Source organism: Siphateles boraxobius, unplaced genomic scaffold (assembly GCF_051911475.1).
Source record: "Siphateles boraxobius isolate OS27281-9 unplaced genomic scaffold, OSU_SipBor_1 77, whole genome shotgun sequence".
Lineage (NCBI taxonomy): Eukaryota > Metazoa > Chordata > Actinopteri > Cypriniformes > Leuciscidae > Siphateles > Siphateles boraxobius.
This window is the reverse complement of record NW_027509205.1, coordinates 6,287,705-6,314,028: the sequence shown is the minus strand read 5'-3', so window position 1 is coordinate 6,314,028 and position 26,324 is coordinate 6,287,705. Positions and strand designations below refer to the sequence as shown.

At 47.6% G+C, this 26,324-nt stretch overlaps 14 non-coding genes and 2 pseudogenes across 14 annotated transcripts; all 16 read left to right on the top strand.

The window, feature by feature from the left end:
* Positions 1 to 389: 389 nt before the first annotated feature.
* On the top strand, positions 390 to 580 carry LOC143727188 (U2 spliceosomal RNA). The gene has a single exon (XR_013199395.1). It is a non-coding gene; the product is annotated as a U2 spliceosomal RNA (small nuclear RNA).
* A 434-nt stretch (positions 581 to 1,014) lies between these two features.
* On the top strand, positions 1,015 to 1,178 carry LOC143726784 (U1 spliceosomal RNA). Its single transcript, XR_013199016.1, has one exon. It is a non-coding gene; the product is annotated as a U1 spliceosomal RNA (small nuclear RNA).
* A 1,128-nt stretch (positions 1,179 to 2,306) lies between these two features.
* LOC143727194 (U2 spliceosomal RNA) lies at positions 2,307 to 2,497 on the top strand. The gene has a single exon (XR_013199401.1). It is a non-coding gene; the product is annotated as a U2 spliceosomal RNA (small nuclear RNA).
* A 434-nt stretch (positions 2,498 to 2,931) lies between these two features.
* Positions 2,932 to 3,095, top strand: LOC143726987 (U1 spliceosomal RNA). The gene has a single exon (XR_013199208.1). It is a non-coding gene; the product is annotated as a U1 spliceosomal RNA (small nuclear RNA).
* Positions 3,096 to 4,223: 1,128 nt separating this feature from the next.
* Positions 4,224 to 4,414, top strand: LOC143727206 (U2 spliceosomal RNA). The gene has a single exon (XR_013199412.1). It is a non-coding gene; the product is annotated as a U2 spliceosomal RNA (small nuclear RNA).
* Positions 4,415 to 4,848: 434 nt separating this feature from the next.
* Positions 4,849 to 5,013, top strand: LOC143726998 (U1 spliceosomal RNA). The gene has a single exon (XR_013199218.1). It is a non-coding gene; the product is annotated as a U1 spliceosomal RNA (small nuclear RNA).
* A 1,128-nt stretch (positions 5,014 to 6,141) lies between these two features.
* Positions 6,142 to 6,332, top strand: LOC143727205 (U2 spliceosomal RNA). The gene has a single exon (XR_013199411.1). It is a non-coding gene; the product is annotated as a U2 spliceosomal RNA (small nuclear RNA).
* Positions 6,333 to 6,766: 434 nt separating this feature from the next.
* Positions 6,767 to 6,931, top strand: LOC143726997 (U1 spliceosomal RNA). Its single transcript, XR_013199217.1, has one exon. It is a non-coding gene; the product is annotated as a U1 spliceosomal RNA (small nuclear RNA).
* Positions 6,932 to 8,059: 1,128 nt separating this feature from the next.
* Positions 8,060 to 8,250, top strand: LOC143727204 (U2 spliceosomal RNA). Its single transcript, XR_013199410.1, has one exon. It is a non-coding gene; the product is annotated as a U2 spliceosomal RNA (small nuclear RNA).
* A 434-nt stretch (positions 8,251 to 8,684) lies between these two features.
* On the top strand, positions 8,685 to 8,849 carry LOC143726996 (U1 spliceosomal RNA). The gene has a single exon (XR_013199216.1). It is a non-coding gene; the product is annotated as a U1 spliceosomal RNA (small nuclear RNA).
* Positions 8,850 to 15,484: 6,635 nt separating this feature from the next.
* LOC143727270 (U2 spliceosomal RNA) lies at positions 15,485 to 15,658 on the top strand (annotated as a pseudogene).
* Positions 15,659 to 16,092: 434 nt separating this feature from the next.
* Positions 16,093 to 16,256, top strand: LOC143726526 (U1 spliceosomal RNA). Its single transcript, XR_013198767.1, has one exon. It is a non-coding gene; the product is annotated as a U1 spliceosomal RNA (small nuclear RNA).
* A 1,128-nt stretch (positions 16,257 to 17,384) lies between these two features.
* Positions 17,385 to 17,575, top strand: LOC143727145 (U2 spliceosomal RNA). Its single transcript, XR_013199353.1, has one exon. It is a non-coding gene; the product is annotated as a U2 spliceosomal RNA (small nuclear RNA).
* A 434-nt stretch (positions 17,576 to 18,009) lies between these two features.
* On the top strand, positions 18,010 to 18,173 carry LOC143726525 (U1 spliceosomal RNA). Its single transcript, XR_013198766.1, has one exon. It is a non-coding gene; the product is annotated as a U1 spliceosomal RNA (small nuclear RNA).
* Positions 18,174 to 23,965: 5,792 nt separating this feature from the next.
* LOC143727301 (U2 spliceosomal RNA) lies at positions 23,966 to 24,142 on the top strand (annotated as a pseudogene).
* Positions 24,143 to 24,576: 434 nt separating this feature from the next.
* LOC143726995 (U1 spliceosomal RNA) lies at positions 24,577 to 24,741 on the top strand. Its single transcript, XR_013199215.1, has one exon. It is a non-coding gene; the product is annotated as a U1 spliceosomal RNA (small nuclear RNA).
* The last annotated feature ends 1,583 nt before the right edge of the window (positions 24,742 to 26,324 follow it).

Genomic DNA, 26,324 nt, shown 5'->3' with positions numbered 1-26,324 from the left:
CTTGGGTCTGCGACGGACGGTTCAGGAGTTACGAGGCATTTCGTACTTCTGATCGCTGCAGCGCCACCTTGGGGCCGATTGGGCCGAGCCTTGGTGATGTTGTAGACCGGGCGGGTACTACCATCCCTCAAGAGTTTCAAGTCTCTACGACGTACGCTTTGGTCTGCCCGCTCACTTTTAGGGCAGAATGTTTGTTGGTCCAAAATCCCAGGTTGCACTCCAAAGTGTCGTGTTGTGCGCTCTGCTGTGATCCATTTTCGGTGTCAACAGTCAAGCTGAGCTTGTATTGCTGTGAGCTGAGCTTGTTTGTTGGCGACCTTTAGACCCTCTCGCCACGGCCCAGGTGGGCGTGGCCTTTGACGGCTCCCCCGCCTCTGCGTCATTGTGTCATCGCTTCTCGGCCTTTTGGCTAAGATCAAGTGTAGTATCTGTTCTTATCAGTTTAATATCTGATACGTGCCCTACCCGGGCACCATATATTAAATTGATTTTTGGAACTGGGAGATGGAAGAGGGGCTTGCTCCGTCCACTCCACGCGTCGACCCGGTATTGCAGTACTTCTGGGAACGGTGCACCCCCAAAAACTGTGTTCAATGAAAGAGATGTTTTAGTCTTGTGTGGCAGCAGGTGTTAATGGAAGTAACGTATATTGCTGTGTATGGGTGCTTTAAAGGTGTTGTAGGTGATCATATGCTATACAGGTAATGGTGGTGTGAGAGGGAAAAAAAACCAACAACTCTGTTCTTATCTCGTTTAACATCTGATTCGTCCACTATCCGGTGACCGCGTATGAAATTGATTTTTGGCTCATGGATCCGGAGCATGAAAACAACATCATCCACAACAACAACAGCAAAAGAGCCCGACTCTGCAGGTTTTTGATGTCTCTCTCTTATCTCTTGGAGTTTTTACGAATGAGCTGATGAGTTGAATCAGGTGTGTGTTTGATTGTCCGACCGTTGGTGAGGATTGCGGAGAGGGACACGGTGCCTCTGACGGGAGGCCTGGGAATTCATACTTACCTGGCAGGGGAGACACCATGATCAGGAAGGTGGTTCACCCAGGGCGAGGCTCGGCCATTGCACTCCGGTTGTGCTGACCCCTGCGAATTCCCCAAATGTGGGAATCTCGACTGCATAATTTATGGTAGTGGGGGACTGCGTTCGCGCTCTCCCCTGGACACACTGGTTAAAAGAGCAGATTGTTCGAGTTCCTCTTCTTCTGGTAGTTAACGACCTAGGAAGTCCAGGGAATTGAACTGCAGTGGTTGATCGAGAGATGTAAAACTCTCAACCTAGGACCAGTCTGCAAAAGTAGGGCTGTTTTTTAGTTTTTTTTTTCATCATTCTTCAAATAATCTCCATTATTCAACCAGCGCTTTTATTGGCAGCAGTGGTCCTAGAAGCAAAGTTGTTCCGAATGAGGAGTTCTATCATGTGGTATGAATACCTTGTGCATGTGTGAAAAATCACCTGACATACAGTCGCCTATGGCCGTATTCATGTTGTTGTTTTTACTGTTTACAGCGCCACCAAGTGGCCAGTCGCCACATCCCTTTTCACCTGAGCACAGGCTGAGCCCGTGCACAGGTGTACCGACTTGGGTGTAATTGTCTCATTCCGTTGGAGAGTTATGGCCATTTAAGTAAAGCCCGCCTCGCCCACTCCCAACGTTTTGGCGTCCCGTCGCCAACGTGAATCGAAATTCCGACTTTTTTCCCCATCGCTGTCGGCAATCAGACTCCAGGGAATCTTTCTGCACCGGTTTGGGTCAGATCGGGCGAAAGACCTAGGACTAGTGTGCAAAAGTAGCTTTTTCACAAAATCCCAAATACCCGAAAATCTCGCCAGCGCAACCATCGAATCCGAGGCCTGCGTCTTGTTCGGCCCGAGCCAAGGATTCCGGTGATGTAAGACACTTGGGTCTGCGACGGACGGTTCAGGAGTTACGAGGCATTTCGTACTTCTGATCGCTGCAGCGCCACCTTGGGGCCGATTGGGCCGAGCCTTGGTGATGTTGTAGACCGGGCGGGTACTACCATCCCTCAAGAGTTTCAAGTCTCTACGACGTACGCTTTGGTCTGCCCGCTCACTTTTAGGGCAGAATGTTTGTTGGTCCAAAATCCCAGGTTGCACTCCAAAGTGTCGTGTTGTGCGCTCTGCTGTGATCCATTTTCGGTGTCAACAGTCAAGCTGAGCTTGTATTGCTGTGAGCTGAGCTTGTTTGTTGGCGACCTTTAGACCCTCTCGCCACGGCCCAGGTGGGCGTGGCCTTTGACGGCTCCCCCGCCTCTGCGTCATTGTGTCATCGTTTCTCGGCCTTTTGGCTAAGATCAAGTGTAGTATCTGTTCTTATCAGTTTAATATCTGATACGTGCCCTACCCGGGCACCATATATTAAATTGATTTTTGGAACTGGGAGATGGAAGAGGGGCTTGCTCCGTCCACTCCACGCATCGACCCGGTATTGCAGTATTTCTGGGAACGGTGCACCCCCAAAAACTGTGTTCAATGAAAGAGATGTTTTAGTCTTGTGTGGCAGCAGGTGTTAATGGAAGTAACGTATATTGCTGTGTATGGGTGCTTTAAAGGTGTTGTAGGTGATCATATGCTATACAGGTAATGGTGGTGTGAGAGGGAAAAAAAAACAACAACTCTGTTCTTATCTCGTTTAACATCTGATTCGTCCACTATCCGGTGACCGCGTATGAAATTGATTTTTGGCTCATGGATCCGGAGCATGAAAACAACATCATCCACAACAACAACAGCAAAAGAGCCCGACTCTGCAGGTTTTTGATGTCTCTCTCTTATCTCTTGGAGTTTTTACGAATGAGCTGATGAGTTGAATCAGGTGTGTGTTTGATTGTCCGACCGTTGGTGAGGATTGCGGAGAGGGACACGGTGCCTCTGACGGGAGGCCTGGGAATTCATACTTACCTGGCAGGGGAGACACCATGATCAGGACGGTGGTTCACCCAGAGCGAGGCTCGGCCATTGCACTCCGGTTGTGCTGACCCCTGCGAATTCCCCAAATGTGGGAATCTCGACTGCATAATTTATGGTAGTGGGGGACTGCGTTCGCGCTCTCCCCTGGACACACTGGTTAAAAGAGCAGATTGTTCGAGTTCCTCTTCTTCTGGTAGTTAACGACCTAGGAAGTCCAGGGAATTGAACTGCAGTGGTTGATCGAGAGATGTAAAACTCTCAACCTAGGACCAGTCTGCAAAAGTAGGGCTGTTTTTTAGTTTTTTTTTTCATCATTCTTCAAATAATCTCCATTATTCAACCAGCGCTTTTATTGGCAGCAGTGGTCCTAGAAGCAAAGTTGTTCCGAATGAGGAGTTCTATCATGTGGTATGAATACCTTGTGCATGTGTGAAAAATCACCTGACATACAGTCGCCTATGGCCGTATTCATGTTGTTGTTTTTACTGTTTACAGCGCCACCAAGTGGCCAGTCGCCACATCCCTTTTCACCTGAGCACAGGCTGAGCCCGTGCACAGGTGTACCGACTTGGGTGTAATTGTCTCATTCCGTTGGAGAGTTATGGCCATTTAAGTAAAGCCCGCCTCGCCCACTCCCAACGTTTTGGCGTCCCGTCGCCAACGTGAATCGAAATTCCGACTTTTTTCCCCATCGCTGTCGGCAATCAGACTCCAGGGAATCTTTCTGCACCGGTTTGGGTCAGATCGGGCGAAAGACCTAGGACTAGTGTGCAAAAGTAGCTTTTTCACAAAATCCCAAATACCCGAAAATCTCGCCAGCGCAACCATCGAATCCGAGGCCTGCGTCTTGTTCGGCCCGAGCCAAGGATTCCGGTGATGTAAGACACTTGGGTCTGCGACGGACGGTTCAGGAGTTACGAGGCATTTCGTACTTCTGATCGCTGCAGCGCCACCTTGGGGCCGATTGGGCCGAGCCTTGGTGATGTTGTAGACCGGGCGGGTACTACCATCCCTCAAGAGTTTCAAGTCTCTACGACGTACGCTTTGGTCTGCCCGCTCACTTTTAGGGCAGAATGTTTGTTGGTCCAAAATCCCAGGTTGCACTCCAAAGTGTCGTGTTGTGCGCTCTGCTGTGATCCATTTTCGGTGTCAACAGTCAAGCTGAGCTTGTATTGCTGTGAGCTGAGCTTGTTTGCTGGCGACCTTTAGACCCTCTCGCCACGGCCCAGGTGGGCGTGGCCTTTGACGGCTCCCCCGCCTCTGCGTCATTGTGTCATCGCTTCTCGGCCTTTTGGCTAAGATCAAGTGTAGTATCTGTTCTTATCAGTTTAATATCTGATACGTGCCCTACCCGGGCACCATATATTAAATTGATTGTTGGAACTGGGAGATGGAAGAGGGGCTTGCTCCGTCCACTCCACGCATCGACCCGGTATTGCAGTACTTCTGGGAACGGTGCACCCCCAAAAACTGTGTTCAATGAAAGAGATGTTTTAGTCTTGTGTGGCAGCAGGTGTTAATGGAAGTAACGTATATTGCTGTGTATGGGTGCTTTAAAGGTGTTGTAGGTGATCATATGCTATACAGGTAATGGTGGTGTGAGAGGGAAAAAAAACCAACAACTCTGTTCTTATCTCGTTTAACATCTGATTCGTCCACTATCCGGTGACCGCGTATGAAATTGATTTTTGGCTCATGGATCCGGAGCATGAAAACAACATCATCCACAACAACAACAGCAAAAGAGCCCGACTCTGCAGGTTTTTGATGTCTCTCTCTTATCTCTTGGAGTTTTTACGAATGAGCTGATGAGTTGAATCAGGTGTGTGTTTGATTGTCCGACCGTTGGTGAGGATTGCGGAGAGGGACACGGTGCCTCTGACGGGAGGCCTGGGAATTCATACTTACCTGGCAGGGGAGACACCATGATCAGGAAGGTGGTTCACCCAGGGCGAGGCTCGGCCATTGCACTCCGGTTGTGCTGACCCCCAGCGAATTCCCCAAATGTGGGAATCTCGACTGCATAATTTATGGTAGTGGGGGACTGCGTTCGCGCTCTCCCCTGGACACACTGGTTAAAAGAGCAGATTGTTCGAGTTCCTCTTCTTCTGGTAGTTAACGACCTAGGAAGTCCAGGGAATTGAACTGCAGTGGTTGATCGAGAGATGTAAAACTCTCAACCTAGGACCAGTCTGCAAAAGTAGGGCTGTTTTTTAGTTTTTTTTTTCATCATTCTTCAAATAATCTCCATTATTCAACCAGCGCTTTTATTGGCAGCAGTGGTCCTAGAAGCAAAGTTGTTCCGAATGAGGAGTTCTATCATGTGGTATGAATACCTTGTGCATGTGTGAAAAATCACCTGACATACAGTCGCCTATGGCCGTATTCATGTTGTTGTTTTTACTGTTTACAGCGCCACCAAGTGGCCAGTCGCCACATCCCTTTTCACCTGAGCACAGGCTGAGCCCGTGCACAGGTGTACCGACTTGGGTGTAATTGTCTCATTCCGTTGGAGAGTTATGGCCATTTAAGTAAAGCCCGCCTCGCCCACTCCCAACGTTTTGGCGTCCCGTCGCCAACGTGAATCGAAATTCCGACTTTTTTCCCCATCGCTGTCGGCAATCAGACTCCAGGGAATCTTTCTGCACCGGTTTGGGTCAGATCGGGCGAAAGACCTAGGACTAGTGTGCAAAAGTAGCTTTTTCACAAAATCCCAAATACCCGAAAATCTCGCCAGCGCAACCATCGAATCCGAGGCCTGCGTCTTGTTCGGCCCGAGCCAAGGATTCCGGTGATGTAAGACACTTGGGTCTGCGACGGACGGTTCAGGAGTTACGAGGCATTTCGTACTTCTGATCGCTGCAGCGCCACCTTGGGGCCGATTGGGCCGAGCCTTGGTGATGTTGTAGACCGGGCGGGTACTACCATCCCTCAAGAGTTTCAAGTCTCTACGACGTACGCTTTGGTCTGCCCGCTCACTTTTAGGGCAGAATGTTTGTTGGTCCAAAATCCCAGGTTGCACTCCAAAGTGTCGTGTTGTGCGCTCTGCTGTGATCCATTTTCGGTGTCAACAGTCAAGCTGAGCTTGTATTGCTGTGAGCTGAGCTTGTTTGCTGGCGACCTTTAGACCCTCTCGCCACGGCCCAGGTGGGCGTGGCCTTTGACGGCTCCCCCGCCTCTGCGTCATTGTGTCATCGCTTCTCGGCCTTTTGGCTAAGATCAAGTGTAGTATCTGTTCTTATCAGTTTAATATCTGATACGTGCCCTACCCGGGCACCATATATTAAATTGATTGTTGGAACTGGGAGATGGAAGAGGGGCTTGCTCCGTCCACTCCACGCATCGACCCGGTATTGCAGTACTTCTGGGAACGGTGCACCCCCAAAAACTGTGTTCAATGAAAGAGATGTTTTAGTCTTGTGTGGCAGCAGGTGTTAATGGAAGTAACGTATATTGCTGTGTATGGGTGCTTTAAAGGTGTTGTAGGTGATCATATGCTATACAGGTAATGGTGGTGTGAGAGGGAAAAAAAACCAACAACTCTGTTCTTATCTCGTTTAACATCTGATTCGTCCACTATCCGGTGACCGCGTATGAAATTGATTTTTGGCTCATGGATCCGGAGCATGAAAACAACATCATCCACAACAACAACAGCAAAAGAGCCCGACTCTGCAGGTTTTTGATGTCTCTCTCTTATCTCTTGGAGTTTTTACGAATGAGCTGATGAGTTGAATCAGGTGTGTGTTTGATTGTCCGACCGTTGGTGAGGATTGCGGAGAGGGACACGGTGCCTCTGACGGGAGGCCTGGGAATTCATACTTACCTGGCAGGGGAGACACCATGATCAGGAAGGTGGTTCACCCAGGGCGAGGCTCGGCCATTGCACTCCGGTTGTGCTGACCCCCAGCGAATTCCCCAAATGTGGGAATCTCGACTGCATAATTTATGGTAGTGGGGGACTGCGTTCGCGCTCTCCCCTGGACACACTGGTTAAAAGAGCAGATTGTTCGAGTTCCTCTTCTTCTGGTAGTTAACGACCTAGGAAGTCCAGGGAATTGAACTGCAGTGGTTGATCGAGAGATGTAAAACTCTCAACCTAGGACCAGTCTGCAAAAGTAGGGCTGTTTTTTAGTTTTTTTTTTCATCATTCTTCAAATAATCTCCATTATTCAACCAGCGCTTTTATTGGCAGCAGTGGTCCTAGAAGCAAAGTTGTTCCGAATGAGGAGTTCTATCATGTGGTATGAATACCTTGTGCATGTGTGAAAAATCACCTGACATACAGTCGCCTATGGCCGTATTCATGTTGTTGTTTTTACTGTTTACAGCGCCACCAAGTGGCCAGTCGCCACATCCCTTTTCACCTGAGCACAGGCTGAGCCCGTGCACAGGTGTACCGACTTGGGTGTAATTGTCTCATTCCGTTGGAGAGTTATGGCCATTTAAGTAAAGCCCGCCTCGCCCACTCCCAACGTTTTGGCGTCCCGTCGCCAACGTGAATCGAAATTCCGACTTTTTTCCCCATCGCTGTCGGCAATCAGACTCCAGGGAATCTTTCTGCACCGGTTTGGGTCAGATCGGGCGAAAGACCTAGGACTAGTGTGCAAAAGTAGCTTTTTCACAAAATCCCAAATACCCGAAAATCTCGCCAGCGCAACCATCGAATCCGAGGCCTGCGTCTTGTTCGGCCCGAGCCAAGGATTCCGGTGATGTAAGACACTTGGGTCTGCGACGGACGGTTCAGGAGTTACGAGGCATTTCGTACTTCTGATCGCTGCAGCGCCACCTTGGGGCCGATTGGGCCGAGCCTTGGTGATGTTGTAGACCGGGCGGGTACTACCATCCCTCAAGAGTTTCAAGTCTCTACGACGTACGCTTTGGTCTGCCCGCTCACTTTTAGGGCAGAATGTTTGTTGGTCCAAAATCCCAGGTTGCACTCCAAAGTGTCGTGTTGTGCGCTCTGCTGTGATCCATTTTCGGTGTCAACAGTCAAGCTGAGCTTGTATTGCTGTGAGCTGAGCTTGTTTGCTGGCGACCTTTAGACCCTCTCGCCACGGCCCAGGTGGGCGTGGCCTTTGACGGCTCCCCCGCCTCTGCGTCATTGTGTCATCGCTTCTCGGCCTTTTGGCTAAGATCAAGTGTAGTATCTGTTCTTATCAGTTTAATATCTGATACGTGCCCTACCCGGGCACCATATATTAAATTGATTGTTGGAACTGGGAGATGGAAGAGGGGCTTGCTCCGTCCACTCCACGCATCGACCCGGTATTGCAGTACTTCTGGGAACGGTGCACCCCCAAAAACTGTGTTCAATGAAAGAGATGTTTTAGTCTTGTGTGGCAGCAGGTGTTAATGGAAGTAACGTATATTGCTGTGTATGGGTGCTTTAAAGGTGTTGTAGGTGATCATATGCTATACAGGTAATGGTGGTGTGAGAGGGAAAAAAAACCAACAACTCTGTTCTTATCTCGTTTAACATCTGATTCGTCCACTATCCGGTGACCGCGTATGAAATTGATTTTTGGCTCATGGATCCGGAGCATGAAAACAACATCATCCACAACAACAACAGCAAAAGAGCCCGACTCTGCAGGTTTTTGATGTCTCTCTCTTATCTCTTGGAGTTTTTACGAATGAGCTGATGAGTTGAATCAGGTGTGTGTTTGATTGTCCGACCGTTGGTGAGGATTGCGGAGAGGGACACGGTGCCTCTGACGGGAGGCCTGGGAATTCATACTTACCTGGCAGGGGAGACACCATGATCAGGAAGGTGGTTCACCCAGGGCGAGGCTCGGCCATTGCACTCCGGTTGTGCTGACCCCCAGCGAATTCCCCAAATGTGGGAATCTCGACTGCATAATTTATGGTAGTGGGGGACTGCGTTCGCGCTCTCCCCTGGACACACTGGTTAAAAGAGCAGATTGTTCGAGTTCCTCTTCTTCTGGTAGTTAACGACCTAGGAAGTCCAGGGAATTGAACTGCAGTGGTTGATCGAGAGATGTAAAACTCTCAACCTAGGACCAGTCTGCAAAAGTAGGGCTGTTTTTTAGTTTTTTTTTTCATCATTCTTCAAATAATCTCCATTATTCAACCAGCGCTTTTATTGGCAGCAGTGGTCCTAGAAGCAAAGTTGTTCCGAATGAGGAGTTCTATCATGTGGTATGAATACCTTGTGCATGTGTGAAAAATCACCTGACATACAGTCGCCTATGGCCGTATTCATGTTGTTGTTTTTACTGTTTACAGCGCCACCAAGTGGCCAGTCGCCACATCCCTTTTCACCTGAGCACAGGCTGAGCCCGTGCACAGGTGTACCGACTTGGGTGTAATTGTCTCATTCCGTTGGAGAGTTATGGCCATTTAAGTAAAGCCCGCCTCGCCCACTCCCAACGTTTTGGCGTCCCGTCGCCAACGTGAATCGAAATTCCGACTTTTTTCCCCATCGCTGTCGGCAATCAGACTCCAGGGAATCTTTCTGCACCGGTTTGGGTCAGATCGGGCGAAAGACCTAGGACTAGTGTGCAAAAGTAGCTTTTTCACAAAATCCCAAATACCCGAAAATCTCGCCAGCGCAACCATCGAATCCGAGGCCTGCGTCTTGTTCGGCCCGAGCCAAGGATTCCGGTGATGTAAGACACTTGGGTCTGCGACGGACGGTTCAGGAGTTACGAGGCATTTCGTACTTCTGATCGCTGCAGCGCCACCTTGGGGCCGATTGGGCCGAGCCTTGGTGATGTTGTAGACCGGGCGGGTACTACCATCCCTCAAGAGTTTCAAGTCTCTACGACGTACGCTTTGGTCTGCCCGCTCACTTTTAGGGCAGAATGTTTGTTGGTCCAAAATCCCAGGTTGCACTCCAAAGTGTCGTGTTGTGCGCTCTGCTGTGATCCATTTTCGGTGTCAACAGTCAAGCTGAGCTTGTATTGCTGTGAGCTGAGCTTGTTTGCTGGCGACCTTTAGACCCTCTCGCCACGGCCCAGGTGGGCGTGGCCTTTGACGGCTCCCCCGCCTCTGCGTCATTGTGTCATCGCTTCTCGGCCTTTTGGCTAAGATCTAGTATCTGGTCCGAGGGTAGAGGCAGCGATCGCCTCTTGGAGGTTTTTCCGGCTTGGGTCGTTCAGTGGCTTGAGCCTCAAACTTCTGAGAGGTATATTGGCAGTGCCTTTTTTTTTTTTTTTTATCCGGACGACTTGGTTTTCCAAGGAATCTTTTGTTCTTAAGGTAAGTTATTTATTTATTTATTTATTTATTTATTACGGTTTTAAGGTTGTGTTTTAAATAGCTGTTGGTGTCTCCACCATGTCGGCTGCTCGTGCCGGCATGCGGAGGCACCACAGCGTGCGTTTTTTATTTAAAGAGGTGGATGGTAAGCTCCTGGGGTTGTCACGTCTTGACTTCTCCAGGAAGCTGATCCAGAAAGCCCTAAATTTTAGACCCGAGGACTTGAACTGCCTAGTAACTCTCCCCCTGAACAAAGGTTTTGATTTAAGTTTCAAAAGTGCTTCCCTGTTAATTGAATTCTGGCAAAGGTTTGATGCATGCAAAGCCCAATTCGCTATGTTTACTGTGGAGAAACTTTCTGACAATTCATTAAAAACTGTGATTGTTAGGATGTTTAATGAAACAGTGAATGGGGAGGACATTTGTGTCTGGCTGGGCAGATTTTGCACTGTTCGGGGTCAACCAACCAAAGTGTTAGATGAAGATGGTATCTGGAATTGCTCCTGGCGAATTCCCATTAAACAATGGGAGGACGCCGGGGGCTACCAGGGCCTGAAGCATCTGCCTTCAATGATTGTGTTGGGAGAGAACAGGGGCTACATTCACTACCAAGGAATGCCCAAACTGTGCAGGAAGTGTGGGAGGATGGGGCATTTAGCTGATGCATGCAAGGAATTAACATGTGGGAAGTGTAGAGGAATTGGTCACATCTTTGAAGAATGTACCATTGGCAGAAGGTGTAATCTTTGTGGTGAAACTGACCATCTCTACAGAGATTGCCCTAAAAGTTTTGCCAACAAATTGAAAGGGAACAAAATGGCCGCCCCACATGTGGAACAAACAAAAGAACAAAGAGAGAAGGAGGTGGTCCCTGAGATTTTGGCGGGAATTTCAAATTCCCAGCCAGCCTCAGGGATTTGTCAGGAAAAAGGAAGTGGGGCGGCCACAGGGGCGGAGTCACAGCTTGAAACCGAACAGGGGGAGGAAACCACTCCCGGACAAGATAAAGGAAAGGAAACAGAAGACGGAGAGGATGAAACGGTTTCCTCCCTCAACACCGTCTCGGAGGTGAGTATGCCCTCCAGTGGGAGTGAAACTGACCTTTCACTCCCAAATGCTCAAGTGCAGAAGAGAACTGCGGGATCTCCGTTGTGTGTAGTAGTGGAGAAAAGAATGAGGGCTACACAAGGGCTGGATAGTTTCTCCCCGGAGGATCCAGACCGCATGTGGCCCTCAGAATCCCCTAATGAAGTTTCCTTTCTGCATTTTAAGCTAAGAACATCAACACCGAAAGAGTCGCAAGAGTTCAGCTCTGTGGCTTCGGAAGTGTCAACCTCTTGCCCTCCTGAACCCAGCCCCCATGGGAGAAGGGAGAGGCATGAGGAACAAGAAATAACATAATTTTAAAGATGCCTCTGTATGTCTTTTATTAGTCTTCTTTTAAAAGTTCATATCATTTTAACTATACTGCTCATGGCCCTCACAATCTCTACAATAAATGTGAGAAGTGTGAGAAGTGATATACGAGCACAGAGCGTTTTATCCTTTTTAAAATCCTGTAAGTCAGATGTGTTTTTATTGCAAGAATGTGCTTTGCCCTTTTTATCCAATTACAGAAAGTGGGAGGAGCTTTGGACCCCTGGACATTCTATCTGGAGTGGGTCCAATTTTAACAAAAATGACGGTGTTGCTATTTTAATCAACAATCCAAACATCTTGGTGAAGGGCAGCACGGTGGTAAGGGATGGGCGAGCAATTTTAGCAAACTTGACTTTTTTAGATAAGGATTTTAATGTTCTTAATGTGTATGGCTTTAATGATAAGAATGAAAGATATGAGCTTTTAGAAGACCTGCAGCCCCACATGTTAGGGAGGGCCCCTTTGGTGGTGGCAGGGGATTTTAACTGTGTCTTAACTCCGAAAGATAGGAAGAGGGTAGAAGGTTTTAAATTTGACAAAACATCGGTTTTATTGCAAAATTTAGTCAGAGATTTTAATTTAGTCGACTGCTTTAAAAAAATGCATCAGAGAGAGGAGGGCTTCACCTGGTTCAGTGGTGATGGCACCAGAGCCTCTCGCATTGACTACATTTTTACACGGGACTGCTTGCCAACCGATGCTACATTATCCCCCCTCTTTTTTTCTGATCACATGATGCTATCCTGCACCCTTTCACTGGCCTCTGGTGTGACAGTAGGAGGAGGGCTGTGGAAGTTGAACTGCTCCCTGTTGGAGGATGAGGAAGTATTTAGTGAGTACAGGGAGCAGTTCAGCCGATGGCAGACCCTCCAAGACTTTTATGATTCACGTGCACAGTGGTGGGAAATGGTAAAGGAACGGACGAGACAGTTTTTTAAGAAAATAGGAAAGGAGAAAAAGAAAAAAGAAAAGAGACGCATGATGGGGTTGCAAAAACGACTACAGAGGTATTTTAATCTTTTAAAAATTGGGTTTGATTTTAGTGAAGAAATAAAAGAAGTAAAACAAGAAATGTCAGTTTTAGCCCAAATTCAAAGTAAAGGTGTCATTTTAAGGAGTAGAGAACAAGATATTGAAGAAGGGGAAAAGTGTACAAGATATTTTTTTAAAAAAATTATAACACGGGGAGGGGCTTTGACAACTTTGAAATCGGATGGGAGGGTGGTAAATGAAACAGAAGAGATTTTAAGAGGGGTGGAAAACTTTTATAGTGATTTATATGGCCTAAAACAAGTACACGACGATACCTTAATGGAAGTTTTAAATTTTTTAGACAAAAAGCTCCAGAGTCAATGTGCACTTTTAAGACAGGATTTTACGATTTTAGAAATACAAAAAGCTCTGAAAGGTTTTAAGCGTGGGAAGTCCCCAGGACTAGACGGACTACCACTTGAATTTTACTTGACCTTTGGGGACATTTTAGCACATGACTTACTGACTGTTTTTAAAGAATTTGACAATGTGAACAGACTTCCAGACAGCTTCAGAATAGGGATAGTGACGCTATTACATAAGAAAGGCGACAAGACTGACTTAAAGAATTGGCGACCCATCACTCTTTTAAACGTTGACTGCAAACTTTTTAGCAAAATTTTAGCCACGCGTATGTCGACAGTTTTAGCAGACGTAATCCACTTGGATCAAGCATGCGCCGTGCCCGGAAGGAAGATCACGGACAGCCTGGTACTGATCAGAGACGCCATCTGTTTTGCGAGAGACAGAAACATTCAGCTAGTAGTCCTAAATTTAGACTTTGAAAAGGCATTCGACCGTATCTCGCACCAGTTCCTGTTTAAGGTACTGGAAAAAATGGGTTTTCCTGGGAGGTTTATAGCCTGGGTGGGACTGCTGTACAACGATCTGTCTAGCAGAATTTTGGTTAACGGGCATTTATCCAAAGCTGTAAAACTCTACAGCGGCGTCCGTCAGGGGTGTCCTTTATCTCCCCTTCTGTATGTGGCTTGTATTGAGCCACTGGCACAAATCTTGAGAAGGGATAAATGGATTAAAGGACTAGACATCCCAGGGACTGGTGGACTGACGGCGACCTGTGTTTTATATATGGATGACGTGACCCTTTTAGCGACTGACCTTTTATCAGTACGAAGAGCAATGGACTTGACTGACTGGTACGGTCGGGCCTCGGGCGCCAAGCTCAATAGGAGTAAGTCCGAGGCCCAGCTCTTCGGGCCGTGGGGGAACGTGGACACAGTTGGACTAGATTTGGATTTTAAAGACAATGATTTGAAAATTTTAGGTGTAAAATTTGACAGAGAGGGTGGAGGACAAGGAAACTGGACTGACATGTTAGGGAAAGTCAGGCAAAGACTGGGCTTTTGGGGACTGAGACAATTGACGTTTGAAGGCAAGATTTTAATTTTTAAAGCTGTGATTTTACCACTGATTTTACTTGTCTGTTCTGTTTTTAGTCCCCCAAGACGATTCCTGGCCAACCTGGAGAGGGCGGTATTTTATTTCCTGTGGGGGTCCAAGTGGGAACGACTAAAGAGGGAGGTCGTCAAAAAGAAAAAAGAGAATGGCGGGAAAGGCCTCCCAGACCCCCACCTGTTTTTAGGCAGCCGCTTTGCCGCCCTCCACATCCAGTACGCACTGACCCCATCCAGAGAACACAAGACAGCAGCCATGACCCGATTCTGGATGGGGTCATACCTAAGAACTTTGAAAATTTTACCCATTGATCTTAAAAGTCCAGTGTCTTTTAATTTGTCAAAAGAGCATAGTTTTATTAAGAAATTTTTAAAGAAATATCTTTTAGAGACAAATGATGCCACCATTTTAACTAACCATAAGTCTCTTATCTCTCTTGTGCAGGATCGAGAATCTGTGAGCCCGGTTCCAGGCCTCACACTAGGTGAGGCCAAAGATGTTTGGAGGAACGCAGCCCACCCAGCTCTCCAGAACAGGCTTAAAGACTTGTCGTGGATGGTGGCTCATGAGATCCTCCCGGTCAGGGCGGTTATGCACTCCAGAGGCATGGCCAAAAACTCCACCTGCCCACGGTCCGGATGTGGTTCCCCGGAGACCGTTCGACATCTGCTCTGGGAGTGCGGCGCTGCGCGGGACCTGTGGGCCAAGACCGGCCCCCTGTTTTTCCCGTGCCTGCCAGCGGGTGGGGCCCAGGTGGACTACAAGCTCGCCATCCTGGGGGTGGGTCAGGGCTTGAAGGAGCTGACACAACCAAAATTTTCCTCGCTCTGGCTCACCCTAAACGTGATCAAGGATGCCATCTGGGTCACCAGAAATCTGCTGGTGGGGAAACGCGTGACGGTCCCCCTCCACGCGTGCGAGCAGAAAATAAGATCAACGCTGCAGGGTGGGCCGCACGTCGTTATTCGGATGGGGGGGCCGGGGTCACACGTAGAAGGTCCCGGCCGCCACCGACCCTGGCCGCCCGTAGATGCACCCTCACCACACCGGCTACGGGAACAGCGGGCCAGCGGGCCGGAGGAGAGGGGATCTCCGCTGGGCACCAGAAGCGGGGAGTCTGGGGCCTGTTCTGGAGACCTGGAGTGAATGGACAATCTTGATAGGGACTCACCCTCGATCCTTTACAAGAGATGTTTTATTTGGCAAGTTTTATTGTTTTATTGTTTTTATGTTTTATTCCTATTTATTTTAATCCATTTACGTTTCCTTTAATACAACTCAAATATTAACATACATGGACTTTTACACAACACACAATCAATAATTGATTTTTAACTATAAAGTGTGTCTTTTTTATTTGTTTTTGTTGTTTTAAGATGTGTAAATAAATACTTGATTTATAAAAAAATGTAAATGGAAAACATGGAATGAAACCCTGTGACAATAAAACTTTTTCGAAAGAAAAATCTGTTCTTATCAGTTTAATATCTGATACGTGCCCTACCCGGGCACCATATATTAAATTGATTTTTGGAACTGGGAGATGGAAGAGGGGCTTGCTCCGTCCACTCCACGCATCGACCCGGTATTGCAGTACTTCTGGGAACGGTGCACCCCCAAAAACTGTGTTCAATGAAAGAGATGTTTTAGTCTTGTGTGGCAGCAGGTGTTAATGGAAGTAACGTATATTGCTGTGTATGGGTGCTTTAAAGGTGTTGTAGGTGATCATATGCTATACAGGTAATGGTGGTGTGAGAGGGAAAAAAAACCAACAACTCTGTTCTTATCTCGTTTAACATCTGATTCGTCCACTATCCGGTGACCGCGTATGAAATTGATTTTTGGCTCATGGATCCGGAGCATGAAAACAACATCATCCACAACAACAACAGCAAAAGAGCCCGACTCTGCAGGTTTTTGATGTCTCTCTCTTATCTCTTGGAGTTTTTACGAATGAGCTGATGAGTTGAATCAGGTGTGTGTTTGATTGTCCGACCGTTGGTGAGGATTGCGGAGAGGGACACGGTGCCTCTGACGGGAGGCCTGGGAATTCATACTTACCTGGCAGGGGAGACACCATGATCAGGAAGGTGGTTCACCCAGGGCGAGGCTCGGCCATTGCACTCCGGTTGTGCTGACCCCTGCGAATTCCCCAAATGTGGGAATCTCGACTGCATAATTTTTGGTAGTGGGGGACTGCGTTCGCGCTCTCCCCTGGACACACTGGTTAAAAGAGCAGATTGTTCGAGTTCCTCTTCTTCTGGTAGTTAACGACCTAGGAAGTCCAGGGAATTGAACTGCAGTGGTTGATCGAGAGATGTAAAACTCTCAACCTAGGACCAGTCTGCAAAAGTAGGGCTGTTTTTTAGTTTTTTTTTTCATCATTCTTCAAATAATCTCCATTATTCAACCAGCGCTTTTATTGGCAGCAGTGGTCCTAGAAGCAAAGTTGTTCCGAATGAGGAGTTCTATCATGTGGTATGAATACCTTGTGCATGTGTGAAAAATCACCTGACATACAGTCGCCTATGGCCGTATTCATGTTGTTGTTTTTACTGTTTACAGCGCCACCAAGTGGCCAGTCGCCACATCCCTTTTCACCTGAGCACAGGCTGAGCCCGTGCACAGGTGTACCGACTTGGGTGTAATTGTCTCATTCCGTTGGAGAGTTATGGCCATTTAAGTAAAGCCCGCCTCGCCCACTCCCAACGTTTTGGCGTCCCGTCGCCAACGTGAATCGAAATTCCGACTTTTTTCCCCATCGCTGTCGGCAATCAGACTCCAGGGAATCTTTCTGCACCGGTTTGGGTCAGATCGGGCGAAAGACCTAGGACTAGTGTGCAAAAGTAGCTTTTTCACAAAATCCCAAATACCCGAAAATCTCGCCAGCGCAACCATCGAATCCGAGGCCTGCGTCTTGTTCGGCCCGAGCCAAGGATTCCGGTGATGTAAGACACTTGGGTCTGCGACGGACGGTTCAGGAGTTACGAGGCATTTCGTACTTCTGATCGCTGCAGCGCCACCTTGGGGCCGATTGGGCCGAGCCTTGGTGATGTTGTAGACCGGGCGGGTACTACCATCCCTCAAGAGTTTCAAGTCTCTACGACGTACGCTTTGGTCTGCCCGCTCACTTTTAGGGCAGAATGTTTGTTGGTCCAAAATCCCAGGTTGCACTCCAAAGTGTCGTGTTGTGCGCTCTGCTGTGATCCATTTTCGGTGTCAACAGTCAAGCTGAGCTTGTATTGCTGTGAGCTGAGCTTGTTTGCTGGCGACCTTTAGACCCTCTCGCCACGGCCCAGGTGGGCGTGGCCTTTGACGGCTCCCCCGCCTCTGCGTCATTGTGTCATCGCTTCTCGGCCTTTTGGCTAAGATCAAGTGTAGTATCTGTTCTTATCAGTTTAATATCTGATACGTGCCCTACCCGGGCACCATATATTAAATTGATTTTTGGAACTGGGAGATGGAAGAGGGGCTTGCTCCGTCCACTCCACGCATCGACCCGGTATTGCAGTACTTCTGGGAACGGTGCACCCCCAAAAACTGTGTTCAATGAAAGAGATGTTTTAGTCTTGTGTGGCAGCAGGTGTTAATGGAAGTAACGTATATTGCTGTGTATGGGTGCTTTAAAGGTGTTGTAGGTGATCATATGCTATACAGGTAATGGTGGTGTGAGAGGGAAAAAAAACCAACAACTCTGTTCTTATCTCGTTTAACATCTGATTCGTCCACTATCCGGTGACCGCGTATGAAATTGATTTTTGGCTCATGGATCCGGAGCATGAAAACAACATCATCCACAACAACAACAGCAAAAGAGCCCGACTCTGCAGGTTTTTGATGTCTCTCTCTTATCTCTTGGAGTTTTTACGAATGAGCTGATGAGTTGAATCAGGTGTGTGTTTGATTGTCCGACCGTTGGTGAGGATTGCGGAGAGGGACACGGTGCCTCTGACGGGAGGCCTGGGAATTCATACTTACCTGGCAGGGGAGACACCATGATCAGGAAGGTGGTTCACCCAGGGCGAGGCTCGGCCATTGCACTCCGGTTGTGCTGACCCCTGCGAATTCCCCAAATGTGGGAATCTCGACTGCATAATTTTTGGTAGTGGGGGACTGCGTTCGCGCTCTCCCCTGGACACACTGGTTAAAAGAGCAGATTGTTCGAGTTCCTCTTCTTCTGGTAGTTAACGACCTAGGAAGTCCAGGGAATTGAACTGCAGTGGTTGATCGAGAGATGTAAAACTCTCAACCTAGGACCAGTCTGCAAAAGTAGGGCTGTTTTTTAGTTTTTTTTTTCATCATTCTTCAAATAATCTCCATTATTCAACCAGCGCTTTTATTGGCGACCTTTAGACCCTCTCGCCACGGCCCAGGTGGGCGTGGCCTTTGACGGCTCCCCCGCCTCTGCGTCATTGTGTCATCGCTTCTCGGCCTTTTGGCTAAGATCAAGTGTCTGGTCCTAAGGTAGAGACAGCGATCGCCTCTTGTTGGACTTGGTCTCGTGTGTTGCTTGTCACACGGGACGCACACCCTTCAGGAGGTACATTGACAAGCGGCTTTTAATTGACGACTCGTTCTACGAGGAATCTTCTGGTTTTAAGGTAAGCAGGTTTTAATTTATTTATTGTATATTTATTGTTGGGTTTTAGCCGCAGCAGGCTAGTGGTGCCTCCAACATGTCGGCTGCTCGTGCCGGCATGAGGAGGCACCACAGCGTGCGTTTTAAATTTAAACCAAAAGAGGATGGCACTCTCCAGGTCATGTCCAGGCTGGACTTTTCTAGGAAGTGCATCCAACAGTTACTCGGTTTTAAGGTTGTGGACATAAACTGCCTGTTGACTCTGCCCCTGAATCATGGCTTTGATGTAAGTTTTGCTTCTGCTTCCTTGCTAAGTACTTTTTGGACTCGATTTGAAATGTGTAAAGCCAATTTCTCCATGTTCACTGTGGAAAAACTGACTGATAATTCACTGAAAGTTGTGATTGTCAGGATGTTTAATGAAACAGTTAGTGGAGAAGATATTTCTGTATGGTTGGCAAGATATTGCTCTATTCGTGGACAACCAGTCAAGGTTTTAGATGAAGACGGTATCTGGAGCTGTGCGTGGAGAGTGCCCATTAAACAATGGGCAGATCCCAACAGCTACCATGGCCTGAGTCAAATACCTTCTATGATTGTGTTGGGAGAGAATAGAGGCTACATCCATTACCAAGGGATGCCCAAGCTATGCCGCAAGTGTGGCAAACTTGGACATCTCGCCGAGGCATGCCAAGAAGTAGTGTGTAGGAAGTGCAGAGAAATTGGGCACATTTTTGAAGAGTGCCAAAATGGCAGAAAGTGCAACCTCTGTGGAGAATCATCCCATCTCTACAGAGACTGCCCTAAAAGTTTTGCCAACAAGTTAAAAAGCAACAAAATGGCCGCCCCACCCAAAGAACAAACAATTGAGGAGGCGGGCCCCGAGGTTTTGGCGGGAAATTCAAACCCCCAGCCAGCCTCAGGGATTGGACAGGAAGGAGGAAGTGGGGCGGCCACAGGGGCGGAGTCAATTCTGGCAGTTGGTGAGGGGGAGGAAGCCAATCCTCAAAATGAAATTGAAAAAGAAGACAGTATGGAGGATGAAGAGGAGGAAATGGCTTCCTCCCTAGTAACCGTGTCTGAGGTTAGTGTGTCCACGAGTGGGAGTGAAACAGATGTTTCGCTCCCAAATGCTCAAGTGCAGAAAAGAACTGCGAGATCTCCTCTGGTTCAAACAGAGGAGAAAAAGCTGCGGGTAGCGCATCGGCTAGATAGTTCCCCCATGGAAGATCTAGACCGTATGTGGCCCGCAGAATCTCCTAATGAAGTCTCTTTTCTGCATTTCAAGCTAAGAACATCATCACCAAAGGATTCGCAAGAGGCCTTCTCTGCGAGCCCTGAGGCGTCAAGCACTTGCCCCCCTGAAACCAGCTCATCTGGGGAAAAGGGAAGGCAAGTGCAACAAGAAATAACATGATTTTAATTATATCTCTGTAGTCCCTTGGTTGCTTTTAAATGTCTCACACCCTTTTAACCATACTGCTCATGGCTCTCACTATCTCCACAATCAATGTGAGAAGTGTGAAGAGCAATATTCGAGCACAGAGTGTGTTATCCTTTTTAAAATCTTTTAAGTCAGATGTGTTTTTATTGCAAGAATGTGGTCTGCCTTTTTTAACAAATTACAGGAAGTGGGAGGAGATTTGGACCCCAGGACTTTCCATCTGGAGTGGGTCCAATTTTAACAAAAATGACGGTGTTGCTATTTTAATAAAAAATCCCCATGTTTTGGTGAAGGGCAGCACTGTGGTGAGGGATGGGCGGGCAATTTTAGCCAATCTGACTTTTTTAGGTAAGGATTTTAACATTTTAAATGTGTATGGTTTTACAGGTAAAAACAACAGGTATGAGCTTTTAGAAGACCTGCAGCCCCACATGCTCGGGAGGGCTCCCCTAGTGGTAGCAGGGGATTTTAATTGTGTTTTATCAAGACAGGATAGAAAGAGGGTAGGAGAGGATTTTAAGGTCGACAAGACATCGGTTTTATTACAAAATATAGTCAAAGATTTTAAGTTAGTTGACTGCTTTAAAACAATGCATCAAAGAGAGGAGGGCTTCACCTGGTTCAGTGGTGATGGCGCCAGAGCCTCTCGAATTGACTATGTTTTTACAAGGGACTGCCCGCCGACCGATGCTACATTGAGCCCCCTCTTCTTTTCTGATCACATGATGCTCTCCTGCACCCTTTCACTACCCACGGGTGTGACCGTAGGGGGAGGGCTGTGGAAGCTGAACTGCTCCCTATTAGAGGATGAGGAAGTGATTAGTGAATATAGGGAGCAGTTCAGCCAATGGCAGACCCTCCAAGACTTTTTCGACTCACGTGCACAGTGGTGGGAGATGGTGAAACAAAGGACAGGACGGTTTTTTAAACAAATTGGAAAAGAAAAAAAGAATAAAGAAAAAAGACGCATGATGGGGCTGCAAAAAAGACTGCAGAGATATTTTAACCTTTTAAACAGTGGATTGGATTTTACAGAAGAAATTAAAGAAGTAAAGAAAGAAATGTCAGATTTGTCCGAAACAAAGACTAAAGGTGTCATTTTAAGATGTAAGGAGAGAGAAATAGAAGAAGGGGAAAAGTGTACTAGATATTTTTTTAAAAAGACAATAACACGGGGAGGGTCAATTAATACTTTAAAAACTTTTACAGGTGGGGAGGTAAATACAACAGATCTGATTTTAGGGGAAATTGAAACTTTTTACAATAATTTATACAGCACTAAAGAGGTACACAATGGCATCTTAGAGGAAGTTTTAGGGTTTTTAGACAAAAAGGTAAAGAGTCCAGATGTGCTTTTATCCCAAGATTTTACTCTTTTAGAAATGCACAAAGCGCTAAAAGGTTTTAAAAAGGGGAAGTCCCCAGGCTTGGATGGACTCCCCTTTGAGTTTTATCTGACTTTCTGGGACATTTTAGCACACGACTTATTGACAGTTTTTAAAGAACTTGAGACTCTTGACAGACTTCCAGACAGCTTTAGAGTAGGGATAGTTACATTACTATACAAAAAAGGGGACAAGACTGACCTGAGAAACTGGCGACCAATCACTCTTTTAAATTATGATTGTAAACTTTTTAGTAAGATTTTAGCTACACGTATGTCGACTGTTTTAGAGGACGTAATCCACCTGGATCAAGCATGCGCTGTGCCCGGCAGGAAGATCACGGACAGCCTGGTACTGATCAGAGACGCCATCTGTTTTGCGAGAGACAGAAACATTCGGCTAGTAGTCCTAAATTTAGATTTCGAAAAAGCCTTTGATCGCGTCTCGCACCAGTACCTGTTCCAGGTACTGGAAAAAATGGGTTTTCCTGGGAGGTTTATAGCCTGGGTGGGACTGCTGTACAACGAGCTGTCTAGCAGAATTTTGGTTAAGGGGCATTTATCCAAAGCTGTAAATCTCTACAGCGGCGTCCGTCAGGGGTGTCCTTTATCTCCCCTTCTGTATGTGGCTTGTATTGAGCCACTGGCACAAATCTTGAGAAGGGATAAATGGATTAAAGGACTAGACATCCCAGGGACTGGTGGACTGACGGCGACCTGTGTTTTATATATGGATGACGTGACCCTTTTAGCGACTGACCTTTTATCAGTACGAAGAGCAATGGACTTGACTGACTGGTACGGTCGGGCCTCGGGCGCCAAGCTCAATAGGAGTAAGTCCGAGGCCCAGCTCTTCGGGCCGTGGGGGAACGTAGACACAGCTGGATTAGATTTGGATTTTAAAGACAATGATTTGAAAATTTTAGGTGTAAAATTTGACAGAGAGGGTGGAGGACAAGGAAACTGGACTGACATGTTAGGGAAAGTCAGGCAAAGACTGGGCTTTTGGGGACTGAGACAATTGACGTTTGAAGGCAAGATTTTAATTTTTAAAGCAGTGATTTTACCACTAATTTTACTTGTCTGTTCTGTTTTTAGTCCCCCAAGACGATTCCTGGCCAACCTGGAGAGGGCGGTATTTTATTTCCTGTGGGGGTCCAAGTGGGAACGACTAAAGAGGGAGGTCGTCAAAAAGAAAAAAGAAAATGGAGGGAAAGGCCTCCCAGACCCCCACCTGTTTTTAGGCAGCCGCTTTGCCGCCCTCCACATCCAGTACGCACTGACCCCATCCAGAGAACACAAGACAGCAGCCATGACCCGATTCTGGATGGGGTCATACCTAAGAACTTTGAAAATTTTACCCATTGATCTTAAAAGTCCAGTGTCTTTTAATTTGTCAAAAGAGCATAGTTTTATTAAGAAATTTTTAAAGAAATACCTTTTAGAGACAAATGATGCCACTGTTTTAACTAATCACAAATCTCTTATCTCTCTTGTGCAGGATCGAGAATCGGTGAGCCCGGTTCCAGGCCTCACACTAGGTGAGGCCAAAGATGTTTGGAGGAACGCAGCCCACCCAGCTCTCCAGAACAGGCTTAAAGACTTGTCGTGGATGGTGGCCCATGAGATCCTCCCGGTCAGGGCGGTTATGCACTCCAGAGGCATGGCCAAAAACTCCACCTGCCCACGGTCCGGATGTGGTTCCCCGGAGACCGTTCGACATCTGCTCTGGGAGTGCGGCGCTGCGCGGGACCTGTGGGCCAAGACCGGCCCCCTGTTTTTCCCGTGCCTGCCAGCGGGTGGGGCCCAGGTGGACTACAAGCTCGCCATCCTGGGGGTGGGTCAGGGCTTGAAGGAGCTGACACAACCAAAATTTTCCTCGCTCTGGCTCACCCTAAACGTGATCAAGGATGCCATCTGGGTCACCAGAAATCTGCTGGTGGGGAAACGCGTGACGGTCCCCCTCCACGCGTGCGAGCAGAAAATAAGATCAACGCTGCAGGGTGGGCCGCACGTCGTTATTCGGATGGGGGGGGCGGGGTCACACGTAGAAGGTCCCGGCCGCCACCGACCCTGGCTGCCCGTAGATGCACCCTCACCACACCGGCTACGGGAACAGCGGGCCAGCGGGCCGGAGGAGAGGGGATCTCCGCTGGGCACCAGAAGCGGGGAGTCTGGGGCCTGTTCTGGAGACCTGGAGTGAATGGACAATCTTGATAGGGACTCACCCTCGATCCTGTACAAGAGATGTTTTATTTGGCATGTTTTATTGTTCTATTGTTCCATTGTTTTTATGTTTTATTCCTATTTATTTTAATCCATTTACGTTTCCTTTAAAACAACACAAATATTAACATACATGGACTTTTACACAACACACAATCAATAATTGATTTTTAACTATAAATTGTGTCCTTTTATTTGTTTGTTTTGTTGTTTTAAGATGTGTAAATAAATACTTGATTTAAAAAAAAAAAAAAAATGTAAATGGAAAACATGGAATGAAAACTTGTGACAATAAAACTTTTTCGAAAGAAAAAAAATCTGTTCTTATCAGTTTAATATCTGATACGTGCCCTACCCGGGCACCATATATTAAATTGATTTTTGGAACTGGGAGATGGAAGAGGGGCTTGCTCCGTCCACTCCACGCATCGACCCGGTATTGCAGTACTTCTGGGAACGGTGCACCCCCAAAAACTGTGTTCAATGAAAGAGATGTTTTAGTCTTGTGTGGCAGCAGGTGTTAATGGAAGTAACGTATATTGCTGTGTATGGGTGCTTTAAAGGTGTTGTAGGTGATCATATGCTATACAGGTAATGGTGGTGTGAGAGGGAAAAAAAACCAACAACTCTGTTCTTATCTCGTTTAACATCTGATTCGTCCACTATCCGGTGACCGCGTATGAAATTGATTTTTGGCTCATGGATCCGGAGCATGAAAACAACATCATCCACAACAACAACAGCAAAAGAGCCCGACTCTGCAGGTTTTTGATGTCTCTCTCTTATCTCTTGGAGTTTTTACGAATGAGCTGATGAGTTGAATCAGGTGTGTGTTTGATTGTCCGACCGTTGGTGAGGATTGCGGAGAGGGACACGGTGCCTCTGACGGGAGGCCTGGGAATTCATACTTACCTGGCAGGGGAGACACCATGATCAGGAAGGTGGTTCACCCAGGGCGAGGCTCGGCCATTGCACTCCGGTTGTGCTGACCCCCAGCGAATTCCCCAAATGTGGGAATCTCGACTGCATAATTTATGGTAGTGGGGGACTGCGTTCGCGCTCTCCCCTGGACACACTGGTTAAAAGAGCAGATTGTTCGAGTTCCTCTTCTTCTGGTAGTTAACGACCTAGGAAGTCCAGGGAATTGAACTGCAGTGGTTGATCGAGAGATGTAAAACTCTCAACCTAGGACCAGTCTGCAAAAGTAGGGCTGTTTTTTAGTTTTTTTTTTCATCATTCTTCAAATAATCTCCATTATTCAACCAGCGCTTTTATTGGCAGCAGTGGTCCTAGAAGCAAAGTTGTTCCGAATGAGGAGTTCTATCATGTGGTATGAATACCTTGTGCATGTGTGAAAAATCACCTGACATACAGTCGCCTATGGCCGTATTCATGTTGTTGTTTTTACTGTTTACAGCGCCACCAAGTGGCCAGTCGCCACATCCCTTTTCACCTGAGCACAGGCTGAGCCCGTGCACAGGTGTACCGACTTGGGTGTAATTGTCTCATTCCGTTGGAGAGTTATGGCCATTTAAGTAAAGCCCGCCTCGCCCACTCCCAACGTTTTGGCGTCCCGTCGCCAACGTGAATCGAAATTCCGACTTTTTTCCCCATCGCTGTCGGCAATCAGACTCCAGGGAATCTTTCTGCACCGGTTTGGGTCAGATCGGGCGAAAGACCTAGGACTAGTGTGCAAAAGTAGCTTTTTCACAAAATCCCAAATACCCGAAAATCTCGCCAGCGCAACCATCGAATCCGAGGCCTGCGTCTTGTTCGGCCCGAGCCAAGGATTCCGGTGATGTAAGACACTTGGGTCTGCGACGGACGGTTCAGGAGTTACGAGGCATTTCGTACTTCTGATCGCTGCAGCGCCACCTTGGGGCCGATTGGGCCGAGCCTTGGTGATGTTGTAGACCGGGCGGGTACTACCATCCCTCAAGAGTTTCAAGTCTCTACGACGTACGCTTTGGTCTGCCCGCTCACTTTTAGGGCAGAATGTTTGTTGGTCCAAAATCCCAGGTTGCACTCCAAAGTGTCGTGTTGTGCGCTCTGCTGTGATCCATTTTCGGTGTCAACAGTCAAGCTGAGCTTGTATTGCTGTGAGCTGAGCTTGTTTGCTGGCGACCTTTAGACCCTCTCGCCACGGCCCAGGTGGGCGTGGCCTTTGACGGCTCCCCCGCCTCTGCGTCATTGTGTCATCGCTTCTCGGCCTTTTGGCTAAGATCAAGTGTCTGGTCCTAAGGTAGAGACAGCGATCGCCTCTTGTTGGACTTGGTCTCGTGTGTTGCTTGTCACACGGGACACACACCCTTCAGGAGGTACATTGACAAGCGGCTTTTAATTGACGACTCGTTCTACGAGGAATCTTCTGGTTTTAAGGTAAGCAGGTTTTAATTTATTTATTGTATATTTATTGTTGGGTTTTAGCCGCAGCAGGCTAGTGGTGCCTCCAACATGTCGGCTGCTCGTGCCGGCATGAGGAGGCACCACAGCGTGCGTTTTAAATTTAAACCAAAAGAGGATGGCACTCTCCGGGTCATGTCCAGGCTGGACTTTTCTAGGAAGTGCATCCAACAGTTACTCGGTTTTAAGGTTGTGGACATAAACTGCCTGTTGACTCTGCCCCTGAATCATGGCTTTGATGTAAGTTTT